The sequence below is a fragment of the Nomascus leucogenys genome, chromosome 4 (genome assembly GCF_006542625.1).
Source record: "Nomascus leucogenys isolate Asia chromosome 4, Asia_NLE_v1, whole genome shotgun sequence".
NCBI lineage: Eukaryota > Metazoa > Chordata > Mammalia > Primates > Hylobatidae > Nomascus > Nomascus leucogenys.
Window position 1 is genome coordinate 23,421,543 of NC_044384.1, and position 8,436 is coordinate 23,429,978.

Here is an 8,436-nt window from a genome sequence, read left to right on the forward strand (position 1 = left end):
ATGGCAGAGGAAGTGAAGCCAGGCATGGGTGGAAATAGGGTGGTGTTGGCTAGAACTTCAAATTGCCATTCTTTAAAGGGATGTGGTGAGTTTGACCTGTATCACACTCACCTCCAACCGTGAAGTTCACATATGTGTAGAGTCACTAATACAAAGATGACTCATTTGTGTTGGCCAGATAACTGAAGTGATGGATGGGAGTGAAGAACAAACCAGTATTGTACAAAAAAATATTTCTTCCTGAACTTGAAGGTTATTTAAAGCTGCCATATTTGGCTCTATTACTTTTCTTTAATATTTTCTTTTCTGGTTAATACTAATAAGCCCATCCTGGAAGTACCAGATAAATTCCACAAAAAATCACCCTGGTTTTCTTTGCATGTGTTTCTAGCCCTTGCATTTCCACTTGAGTCCAGATGTGGAGCTCTTAGGGTCTGAGAGCTGAGAAAGAGAACCAGGAGCATGGATCATATGCCCTTCAGAAAGGCAGAGACCGCAGGTACTGGCTGCACATCAAAAATATTCACCAAGGAAACATTCTTGATAGTTAATGTTGGTCATGAGCTCTTCACTGGGCTCCTCCGCTGACTTTTCAGTACATTAATCTTGAGTTCTTCAGGTTTTGAGGACATTAGAATTTGCTATAAAGAAGTTAAAAGTGAGATATATATGCTTTAATTTATACTTTTAGAATTGCCTCATATTCAATTATATGAACTCCATTTGCTTGGCAACAATCTATGCCACATAAATTTCTTTTGAGATTTTCCAACACCCTTGTTTTCTTTTCTTTCTTTTTTCTTTTTTGTTTTTTTGTTGACAGAATCTCCTTCTGTCACCCACGCTGGAGTGCAGGGGCATGATCTTGGCTCACTGCAACCTCTGCCTCCTGGGTTCAAGCAATCCTCGTGCCGCAGCCTCCTGAGTAGCTGGGACTACAGGCATGTGCCATCATGCCAGACTAATTTTTCATATTTTTAGTAGAGACAGGGTTGGGTTTTGCCATGTTGCCCAGGCTGGTCTCGAACTCCTGGCTTGAAGTGATCCTCCCACCTCAGCCTCCTAAGGTGCTGGGATTACAGGCATGAGCCACCGTGTCTGGCCTTCAACACCATTCTTTTCTAATGAAGCAACAGGTATTTACTGTACACCTATGTACTACATGAGAGGTTCTGTGGGTGAACCAGAGGCACAAAACAGGGTCCTAACCTCACAAATCGTATATTCTTACTAAAAATAAAAGTCAATAATATAGGAAAGTTAAATCTTGTCAGAAGAGATAAATAATACTTCCACATAGAAGTTCTAGAGAAGTTCACCAAGTAATAATGAACTGTACACACAACATATGCTCCAGAAATTCAGAGCAGGGAGTGCAGTTGTAAGCCGGACTTTTCTGGGAAGACGTGAAACTGGAAAGCAGAGAGAAAGCCAACTCAAATGTGGTGAAGATTTCATTTCTCACATTGTAGTTTTCCCCAGAGGATTTTGAACTGGGGGATTTTGAATTGACGTTAATATGGAGAAAAACTTTAGGACAACTATTTTTACAGTCCTTTCAGCTTTTTATAGTTTTTTTTCTACTTTAGATTTCATGAGTGATTAGTCTGTCTTTTTTACATGGGTTTTCTTTGGGTCAGAGCCTGCCATAGCTATTAGACCTCTTCTCCAAGTTCCCCACTCCACCAGGCAGTTGTAAGCATGGGACCAGTCTTTCTATTCACTTGGAGTAGGGCTCTTGGCAGAGCGGAGGGCTGGGCGCAGTGGCTAATGCCTGTAAGACTTTGCCAGTTGGTCTGACAAAGCCTCCACTTAATGACGCACTGACCTGGTGTGCTAGAAATAAGTGAATTCTGTCATGAGCCTATCTCGTTGCCATTATTTTTCCCCTATAAGAGTAACAATGGTATTTTAATAATCTACATAAAATTTAATTATAATTCAGTTATCTGATGTCAATAATTTTAGTGCCCTTTAATATAACAAATCTCCAGTGTGAAATATCCAACTAATAAGAGATGACAGGTGGTTATTACGTTGTGAGCCTCACCATCTTTCAGAAACACTAACTGTGATAAGTTAAATAAGCCATCCTTCAACGTGAGAAACTCCATAGGTGGCCCTCAAGGGAAATGCAGACATGGAGTTTCCTAGAACCGGGCAAATGGTGACATCTTTGGTATGAAGAGGGAGGCTGCCAGGAATAACTGATTGCTGTGTATAATTTGAAGCTCTTAACTGTCATTACCTAATTATAGAGGCTGGGAAGCTCAGGTTAGTAGAGTAGTAGTAAGGTCAAAGTTTAGTTTATACTTTGTAAGTTTAGTCTTACTTTGTTCTTGATCCTGACCAGTCATTTTTTTTTTAATGGGTAGGATTAGTCAAAAAGGTGAATGAGAATAGATAGCTTATTTTGCCTTGACTACTATTGGAAGAAATAGATAAAAATAAATAGCCACTAGCAGTTGACTAATAAAAGGCATTTACATTTGTAAAGAAAAGATGTCATATTATAGAAGAATGTCTATTAAAAAATTTGCGATATTTCTCAGCCAAAAAAAAATGTAGATCAGCTCTTTTGGCAGCAAGATCTATGTCTGCTGCTAATTTTTTGGGTGAGTAGCCATCAATCTCACGTTTCCTTGACTCCATTTATGCAGACAGTCTTGAGAGCTGGCTCCACCCACATCTTTCTTGAAAGTGTGCAGCCTTGTGTGGGGATTATAGGAGAAAAACAGACACAAGGTGCCTTAGGAGGGCCTCAAACATTTGTGCCCCAAATAAGGACTTGCAGGCTTACTTGGTATCTTGGACCCCTATAAATGGAAGTCAGACTTGCTGGGTGTGTTAGTCTGTTCTCACAGTGCTAATAAATACATACCTGAGATTGGGGAATTTATAAAGGAAAGAGGTTTAGTTGACTCACAGTTCCATATGGCTGGAGAGGCCTCACAATCATGGGTGGAAGATGAAGGAAGAACAAAAGGACATCTTACATGGCTGCACGCAAGAGAGAGCATGTGCAAGGGAATTCCCCTTTATAAAACCATCAGATCTCATGAGACTTATTCATTATCACGAGAACAGCACAGGAAAAACCCTCCCGCATGATTCAATTACCTCCCACTGAGTCCCTCTCATGACACATGGGACTCGATGGAGCTACAATTCAAGATGAGATTTGGGTGGAGCCACTGCCAAACCATATCTGTGGGGCATGTGGATGACCTAGAAGCTTAATTATAAAAAAACAATGCCACTCAGAGTTTAGGAGAATATTGGAGAGAAAACAGGATCTAATCATCAGAAACCTGGAAGTTAGAGCAGATTTTTTTTGTTTCTTTGCTATGGGAGAAAGACCACCGGAATCCTAGGTCCTGGCTCAGCAGTCAAGCCATAGCAACACAATCATGAAAGCTAAAGGGATTGAAGAATTTGCTCTCTAAAGTTCCATTTCACCTATAAGTTTAGATGAATCTGTGATGCAAAAAGTACATTAGGGAGGAATATTTTCATTTTTCATTAATTAAATGTTTTACTAACACTTTCTAGTCATCACCCGAGATTATTTTATCATTTTTACTGTTCCAGCCCATGTTCCCAATCCCCTTGCCGCCATGGCGTGCTGATTCCTCTTAGAATGCCTGCCTATCTATGCTGAATGCCCCACCTTCCAAGGCACAGCACAAATGAAACCCTCACTGTTTCTCTAGATCATTTGCTTTGCAGGTGTCTCAGAAGCCCTAAGGCAGGACACAGTCTGTGTTCCTCTTACTTTTGTACAAGCCCTTTCCTGATTCATCTTTGCAACTCAAACAGCTTCTTGCATATTTTAAATGTTAAATAAAAATTTTTGAATGGATAAGTGATTGAAGGATAAAGACTGATTTGGATCTGTGAGCAACCTGAACTTTGGAAATTTATTTCAAATTATAGAGACAATGTGAGTTTACTTTAACAGGGCATTTACCTAAACACTTAAAAATATTTACATATTTATTCTCTGAAGCTGGCTAAACATACCCTTCCAAGTCCCTTACTTCCAAATTTGTTTCATTGACTCAACAGACACTTTATGAAGAGTATAAAATATTTTAGGTCAGTTTTCACCCAGATAGTGACAAATATCAAGTTGAATTAATGAATGTCTTACTCACCTCTGCTCAATATATCCTGAAGTCATTTAGGTTTTACCTCCAAAATGAACCTTAAATGCAACAATTTCTCTCTACTTGCATTGCCATCACCCTAGTTTAGTTTATGACTTAATATCTCTTCCCTGGTCTTTTGCTCTAACGTTTTAATTCTTTCTCCCAAAGCTTATGCCATTCTCCTATTTGTTCACTAGGTTTCAGCAATATTGCTTTTCAGTTTCTTGAACTCTTAAAAAAAACAAAATAATACAAAGCAAAAATTAAATCAAAACAAATCCATTCCTCTAACTTCAGGAAACTCTGATAGCATTTTCTACTCATCCTCAATAGCCCTTCTTTGTATTTATGCTATGATCTTTTGATGAACATGAGTATCCCTGCTAGACCATCAGTTCCATGAAGGCAACTGTCTGCTTTGTTCGGTATAATGTAGCCAGTACCAAGACAATGACTGGTTGAAGTTAAGTTGCTCAATTGATTTTTCACTGATAGAAAGAATTTAGATTCCATCCATGGGTCTTAGTTTTTTTCTTTCTTGAAAGAGAGAGACTTAATGAGCCAATTCTTCATCCTGATGACAACTATTTAGAGGCTTGAAGGGTGCCTTCATTCACCACACTGTCTGCTGTAAGTTTGTAGTTCTGTGGGTTATTCATCCCTGGGCCTTTCTGAAATGCTTTTGAGTCACTTTGCCCTTCTGATCCCCATCTTCTAACTATACTCTTGTTTATGCTTTATTATCTGAAGGTGGTGCCCAGGACCAAACAAGATATTCTGCATGTGGTTTGACTGGTGTATGCTTCCACAGGACCAGCCTCTTCTTCAGATATGATGCCTCCATGAGCACAGCCTAAACCTACATCAATTCTTTTACAAGCACTTCACTTTGCTGCTCCTCTTTAGCCCCTATCTAGGAAAACTGTACATTTCTTTACTCAATATGCCCGTAAGATACACTTTTTATCTTTTGGACCCATTTCTAGAACTTTGCAGTTACTCTTATAAAATATAATTATTTTCCCATGCTGATTTTTAATTCTCTCATCCATCAAAATCAGTATCTTTCTTTATTCATGTTATCTGTAAAATCTATATTTTTATATACTTAGCTTTTCTACTGAACACCTGCTGTCTGTCAACACTGTGCTCTGTCCTAAACATGGCACTTTGTGAGGTGTTCATAATACCTACTTTCAGGCAGCATACATTCTAGTTACTGACAAAACTTCTGAATGCCTCAGCAATGAGGATACAGCACTATAGAAGCCATTTGGAACCCCTTCTATGTATCTCTCAACTAATTAAGAGTTTTTTTCTAGATATTTTTCTAACCAATTAATAACCCATCTAATATATTGCCATCTGGTTCATTAACCAGTATATTATCCAATTTATAAGAATATGATTAGAAAGTCATTTTAGGCATTATCGGGTTGCAAGTAATACAAACACATTTAAAGTGGCTTAAGTAAAAATAGGCTTCTAAGGACTCAAGGAATTCTGATATAATTCACTTGTAGGAAATAATGCTGGACCCCATGTAATTGGAAAACCATTAGTCAGCTAATTTCTCCATTTCTCCTGTTTGGGTCTACACATACTCTCCAGATCTTCTCCATTTTTCTTACTTCTTGATTGATTCAGTGAGACTCTTGGCTTCACTTCCCCTTAGTTTTGACTTTCCATGGCACCCTGGCACCATTTCACGTGAACATACTGTTCTGGGAATCAATGCCATCTGCCTGCTCCTTCTTCCCTCCCCTAGCCTTCCCTTTCCTGGCCTTGCCTTCCCTGGCCTTGCCTTCCCTTCCCTTCTTCCCTTCCCTTCCCTTCTTCCTTTCCTTCTCTTTCCTTCCCCCTTCCCTTTCCCTTTCCCTTTCCCTTTCCCTTTCCCTTCCCTTCCCTTCCCTTCCCTTTACTTTCCCTTCCCTTCCCCTCTTCCTTTTCCTTCCCTTCTTCCCTTCCCTTCCCTTCTTTCCTTACCCCTTCATTTCCCTTCCCTTCCCTTCCCCTCCCCTCCCCTCCCCTCTCCTCCCTTCCCCTCCCCTCCCCTCCCCTCCCCTCCCTCCCCTCCCCTCCCCTCCCCTCTCCTCCCCTCCCCTCCCCTCCCCTCCCCCTCCCCTCCCCTCCCCTCTCCTCCCCTCCCCTCTCCTCCCCTCCCCTCTCCTCCCCTCCCCTCCCCTCTCCTCCCTTCCCTTTCCTTCCCTTTCCTTCCTTCCTCTCTTCCTTCCTCTCTTTCTTTCTCTCTTTCTCTCTCTCTCCCTCCCTCCTTCCTTCCTTCCTTCCTTCCTTCCTTCCTTCCTTCCTTTCTTTCTTTCTTTCCTTTTCTTTTCTTTTCTTTCTTTCCTGTTCAAATTCTGGAAGGAGAGAATCTGGTCATTGACCTGGTGGCAGATTGGTTTCCTTGGTCAAGCCTGTTGTATTGACTGAGGGTGAGGAACAGGGAGAGTGAAATCATTTAGTAAGAAGGTCTGCATCTTACAGAGATGATTAAGCTGATGAAACTGGAAGGCGAGGTTGAACTGATATGGCAGGCATGTAGTCTAGCATGCCATTCTGACAAGAACATCATTATAATTTCTCTGAAATCTAGACATACTCTGTCTATCAAATCCCCGATGGACTAATTCAATAACATTTTCAAAGGAAGTGAGATACATTTGTCAGGACTTGTTCTTAGGGAACACGTGTCTTAGATTTTTACCACATTTTCTAAGAGTCTACAGACCTTTACTTTAACAATCCATCCTAGAATCTTCCTCAAGATCAACCTCAAGATGATAGATATGTACTATGCAGAACCAAAAATATTTGCACATCTCTAGTAACTAGGATTCTTCAATGATATACAGATAATGGTTCAACAATCTCATTTTCAAGTATTTTTAGCAATTGTTTAGGTGCACACAGAGATGTGCTGTCCAGAGCCCCCTTCAAAGAAAGATTTTTTGCTCTAGCCTGTAGCTCTCAGCTCCTGCAAGGATTGTTTTAGCATCAGAAAGCTGACTATCCCAAGGTCATACCCTCCCAGGTGCTGACCCACATCCAGTGACGGATCAAGATGAGCATCTAAAGGCTCTGCCATTTCAGTCCAACACAGCACAACTCTGATGAGCCATTTTAGCTGTAGAGCTTCCTGAATGTCTAGCCAAAACTGTCAGGCCTACATTGCAGTTTGACTTCTCCTTGCACCCAACTCTGATTCCTTCTCCTTCTTTCTATAGACATTGTTGCCCAGGGCACTTTCTAATAAACACATCACAAACTAAGCTTCATTTCAAAGCCTGTTTTGCAAAAATACACAACCTAGGACAATGGAAGAACTTACTACCATAAACATTTTTTTCGCTGGCATTTTATCATCTACTGCCATTTAACATCTCTTGACTTATCGTCTTGTGCCATGTGTAATTTCCTGTGTGTCCATCTCATCTTCCTAACATGGGTGTAAACTCTTTGAGGGAAACCTTCCATGTGCATACTATACTTCATTGTGCCCTCACTGCACTCTCATTCAAATCTCTTCTCTGTGAGACCATCTTTGGCCACTCTATATAAAATTGCATGCCTGCCAGCCTCTGACTCCCTGTCCCATTTATTTGATTTATTTTTTCTTCATAGCATGAGTCACCTGCTAATAGATTACATAGTTTGCTCATTTTAAAAATTATTATTTATCTCTCCCAGTAGAATGTAATCTTTATGAAGGCAGAAATTTTTCTCTTTTATTTGCTGCTGTAACCAAAATGCATAGAATAGGACCTGACAGGTCCTAGGCACTTAGTTGATATTTGTTAAATTAAATTGAGCTAAATTAGCAAAAATCCTCCATCATAATATAGTAACAATCTCCTGTTTCATTCAGGGTGCAGGCCAGAGACAGACAGCATACTTAATATGGGTGTTTGAGGGGAGGTTCATCAAACAAAGACTTACAAAGGTGTGGGAAGGGTTTCAGCAAGCCAGGGAAGAATATCGCAATACCCTGGGGCTCGCACCAGCAGGTAGCCTTTAGCACCCCCAGACCTGAAGGGACAAGTGGTGGAGCAGCTGTAGGGAGCTCAGAAAGTGTGGTTATAAGGATAGAGCCTTCTAACAGGAGCTGTAACCTGTAGTAGAGAGATGCATCCAATTTGCAGTTCTTTGAAGAGGTGGAGCTGGGGCAATAAACCCTCACCTCACCCTCCTCTCACCCTCTGATCTCCTACTGAGGTGTCTCATTGGCTAAACTCCCATTGCTAGCAGGCATGGGAGTCTACTGCTACAGTTCTCAGGAGTTGAC